Here is a 5,319-nt window from a genome sequence, read left to right as displayed (position 1 = left end):
GGACTACACGGGTCCGCAAGAGAGTTTGCTCTTTTTCGTGTCTGCTTACGTTATGCATCACTTAATATGATGACATGCTACTTTATCGTCGTGTTCACCTATTATACTCCAAGTCAGGTCCAAACTAATGCTGAAACTTGAGTTTTTAAATGGTAGTGGGGTACATATTGGGGCAGCAATCAGTACTATCTCCCTACTATCTGGTTCATCTTGGGTGTCTACTATGAGTTTCATGTTGGGTGCAAACAAACATAAAGGATCCATTATCTGTATTTCTTAACTAAAGCTATTATCTGCCTGCTATCATTGGTTTTGCGTCTATCCACAGTTTGCTACCATCACTCTGGATTTGTGCATGCATGATACGTCTCCAACGTATCTAAACTTTTTGATTGTTCCATGCTATTATATTATCTGTTTTGGATGTTTAATGGCCTTTAATATACCTTTTTATATTATTTTTGGGACTAACCTACTAACCGAAGGCCAAGTGCAAATTGTTTTTTTTGCTTATTTTAGTGTTTCGCACAAAAGGAATATCAAACGGAATGAAACCTTTGGGAGAGTTATTTTTGGAACAAACGTGATCTAGGAGACTTGTAGTGGACGTCAAGAAAGAAGTGAGGAGGCCACGAGGTAGGAGGGCGCGCCCCCACCATCGTGGGCCCCTCGCAGCTCCACCGACCTACTTGTTCCTCCTATATATACCCATATACCCTGAAAACACCCAGGAGCACCACGAAACGCTATTTCCACCGCCGCAACCTTCTATACCCGTGAGATCCCATCTTGGGGCCTTTTCCGGCACTCCGCCAGAGGGGGAATCGATCACGGAGAGCTTCTACATCAACACCATAGCCTCTCCGATGATGTGTGAGTAGTTTACCTCAGACCTTCGGGTCCATAGTTATTAGCTAGATGGCTTCTTATCTCTCTTTGGATCTGAGTACAAAGTTCTCCTCGATTCTCTTGGAGATCTATTTGATGTAATTCTTTCTGCGGTCTGTTTGTCGAGATCCGATGAATTGTGGGTTTATGATCAAGATTATCTATGTACAATATTTGATTCTTCTCTGAATTATTTTATGCATGATTTAATATCTTTGCAAGTCTCTTTGAATTATCAGTTTGGTTTGGCCTATTGGATTGATCTTTCTTGCAATGGGAGAAGTGCTTAGCTTTGGGTTCAATCTTGCGGTATCCTTTCCAGTGACAGCAGGGGCAACAAGGCATGTATTGTATTGTTTCCATCGAGGATAAAAAGATGGGGTTTATATCATATTGCTTGAGTTTATGCCTCTACATCCTGTCATCTTGCCTAATGTGTTACTCTGTTCTTATGAACTTAATACTCTAGATGCATGCTGGATAGCGGTCGATGTGTGGAGTAATAGTAGTAGATGCAGAATTGTTTCGCTCTACTTGTCGCGGACGTGATTCCTATATACATTATCATGCCTAGATATTATCATAACTATGCGCTTTTCTATCAATTGCTCGACAGAAATTTGTTCACCCACCGTAGAATTTTCTATATTGAGAGAAGCCACTAGTGAAACCTATGGCCCCCGGGTCTATCTTCCATCATATTATTTTCATATTTACTTGCTATTTCTATTGTTGTTTATTTTGCAATCTTTATTTTCCAATCTATACAACAAAAATACCAAAAATATTTAACTTACTATCCATGTCAGATCTCACTTTCGTAAGTGACTGTGAAGGGATTGACAACCCCTTTATCGCGTTGGTTGCGAGGTTCTTGTTTGTTTGTGCAATTACTAGGCGACTTGCGTGCTACCTCCTACTGGATTGATACCTTGGTTCTCAAAACTGAGGGAAATACTTGCGCTACTTTGTTGCATCACCATTGCCTCTTCAAGGGAAAACCAATGCATACTCAAGAGGTAGCAAGAAGGATTTTTGGCGCCGTTGCCAGGGAGTCTGTACCAAGTCAAGTCAAGATTTGATCTCCTAGCAACTAGTCATTTCTGGTGCCATCTACGCACAAGTCAAGATACCAAGTACCTATGACAAACTCTTATCCCTCGCATTACATCATTTCACATTTGCCTCTCGTTTTCCTCTCCCCCACTTCACACTTGCAGTTTTATTCGCCCTCTTTTCCGCTCTCCTCTTTTCTGTTCATCTCGTTTTGCTTGCTTCTTGTGTGTCCATGTGTTAGATTGTCGGTTTTCCTATTATGGCTAGCCCTTCTATCATCGTTAGTACTCCCAATCATGAAGTTCTTAATTTTAAACAAAGGGAGGGAGAAAATTTAAAAGATGCTTGGTAAGCAATCCACTTTGTTCTTCTTTGCAATTTTTATGTAGGCATCACCCCTTGGAATAGATATATTCTTGATACCATTACCAGAGGGAATTTCTTGGGTAGCCATACTTTTGATTCTTATAATGCTATGATAGATCTGTGTGGGCCACCACCTCTTTCGGTTAATGGAACTATTTTAACCTTGGAACATGTGATGCAAAGGCTTGAAATTATTGAAAATAAAGTTGCCATTGTAGAGTTTATTGAAAATTTGGATAAAAAGATCCACAACCAAATTACCCAATACGGATCTAAGGTAGGAGTTGCTCTTAAATTTTTTAAAGAAAAGGAACCCATAGTTAACAAAATGATAGATTAAGATTCAACAAGAATTGATAAACTTGAGGTTATTATTACCCACTTATGGTCTGCCGTTTCTTCCATGAAAAATACTCCAAATCCTCCTACTACTAGAGTTGCCAAGTTTATGTATGTGCCTAAAATTAAAAAAGGTGAATCTTCTAAGGAAAATGCAGATCTCAAAGCAATAAGTGATCACCCCAACTTTTCCGCTATCATTAAGGAACCTTTTTCCACAAATGAATTTCTATATTTCTGGACTAGGAGTTTGATCATTAATAAAAAGAAGGAAACTCCTAAGGGTTATAAGTGTTCTATTGAAGAATTGCCTCCCAAAGATGACAATACCTAGATCTACTCTTGTTTTTATGCCTAGCTAGGGGCGTTAAACGATAGCGCTTGTTGGGAGGCAACCCAATTTTATTTTTGTTTCTTATTTTTTGTTCCTGTTTAGTAAGAAATAATTCATCTAGCTTCTGTTTAGATGTGGCATTATGTTTTTAATTAGTTTTTGTTCCAAGTAGAACCTTTGGGAAGACTTGGGGGAAGTCTTTGCGATCTTGCTGTAAAAAACAGAAACTTTAGCGCTCACGAGATTAGCTGCCATTTTTTACTGGAGAGCGCGATTAGGTTCATTATTTTTGCATATGATTAATAGAGAAATTTATCACGTCCAAAAATTTATTTCAGAATTTTTGGGGTTACAGAAGTATTCGTAACCTATAGATTACTACAGACTGTTCTGTTTTTGACAGATTCTGTTTTTCATGTGTTGTTTGCTTATTTTGATGAATCTATTGCTAGTATCGGGGGGTATGAACCATAGAGAAGTTAGAATAAAGTAGCTTTAACAGAAATATAAATAAAGAATGAGTTCATTACAGTACCTTGAGGTCGTGGTTTGTTTTCTTATACTAACAGAGCTCATGAGATTTTCTGTGGAGTTTTGTGTTGTGAAGTTTTCAAGTTTTGGGTAAAGATTTGATGGATTTTGGAATAAGGAGTGGCAAGAGCCTAAGCTTGGGGATGCCCAAGGCATACCAAGGTAAAATTCAAGTACAACCAAAAGCCTAAGCTTGGGGATGCCACATAAGGCATCCCCTCTTTCGTTTTCGTCCATCGGTAACTTTACTTGAGGCTATATTTTTATTCACCACATGACATGTGTTTTGCTTCGATCGTATTGTATGATTTGAGTCTTTGATTTTTAGTTTACCACAATAATCCTTGATGTACACACTTTTTCGAGAGACACACATGAAACGGAATTTATTAGAATACTCTATGTGCTTCACTTATATCTTTTGAGCTAGATAATTTTGCTCTAGTGCTTTACTTATATCCTTTAAGAGCACGGTGGTGGTTTTATTTTATAGAAATTATTGATCTCTCATACTTCACTTATATCATTTTGAGAGTCATTTAGAACATCATGGTAATTTTCCTTGTTTATAAAATTAGTCCTAATATGATAGGCATCCAAGATAGGTATAATAAAAACTTTCACAAAAAGTGCATTGAATACTATGAGAAGTTTGATACTTGATGATTGTTTTGAGATATGAAGATGGTGATATTTGAGTCATGCTAGTTGAGTAGTTGTGAATTTGATAAATACTTGTTCTAAAGTTTGTGATTCCCATAGCATGCACGTATGGTGAACCGTTATGTGATGAAGTCGGAACATGATTTATTTATTGATTGTCTTCCTTATAAGTGGCGGTCGGGGACGAGCGATGGTCTTTTACTACCAATTTATCCCCCTAGGAGCATGGGCGTAGTACTTTGTTTCGATAACTAATATATTTTTGCAATCAGTATGTGAGTTCTTTATGACTAATGTTGAGTCCATGGATTATACACACTCTCACCCTTCCACCATTGCTAGCCTCTCTAATATCATGCACCCTTCATCGCTATCATACAAATACCATATACCTTCCTCAAATCAGCCACCATACCTACCTATTATGGCATTTCCATAGCCATTCGAGACATATTGCCATGCAACTTTCCACCGTTCCGTTTGTTATTACATGCTTCATCATTGTCATATTGCTTTGCATGATCATGTAGTTGACATCGTATTTGTGGCAAAGCAACCTTTATAATTCTTTCATACATGTCACTCTTGATTCATTGCATATCCTAGTACACCGCCAGAGGCTTTCACATAGAGTCATATTTTGTTCTAGTATCGAGTTGTAATTTTTGAGTTGTAAGTAAATAAAATTGTGATGATCATCATTATTAGAGCATTGTCCCATGTGAGGAAAGGATGATGGAGACTATGATTCCCCCACAAGTCGGGATGAGACTCCGGATGAAAAAAAAGGAGAAAAAAAGAGAGGAAAATGAGAGAAAAATAGAGAAGGGACAATGTTACTATCCTTTTACCACACTTGTGCTTCAAAGTAGCACCATGATCTTCATGATAGAGAGTCTCCTATGTTGTCACTTTCATATACTAGTGGGAAATTTTCATTATAGAACTTGGATTCTATATTCCACTGATGGGCTTCCTCAAAATGCCCTAGGTCTTCGTGAGCAAGCGGGGTTGGATGAACACCCACTTAGTTTCTTTGTGACCCTTCATATACTTATAGCTCTAGTGCATCTGTTGCATGGCAATCCCTAGTCATTCAGATTGATATCTATTGACGGGCATCTCCATAGCCCATCGATGCG

Source organism: Triticum aestivum, chromosome 5A, assembly GCF_018294505.1.
Source record: "Triticum aestivum cultivar Chinese Spring chromosome 5A, IWGSC CS RefSeq v2.1, whole genome shotgun sequence".
NCBI lineage: Eukaryota > Viridiplantae > Streptophyta > Magnoliopsida > Poales > Poaceae > Triticum > Triticum aestivum.
This window is presented reverse-complemented; position numbering follows the sequence as displayed.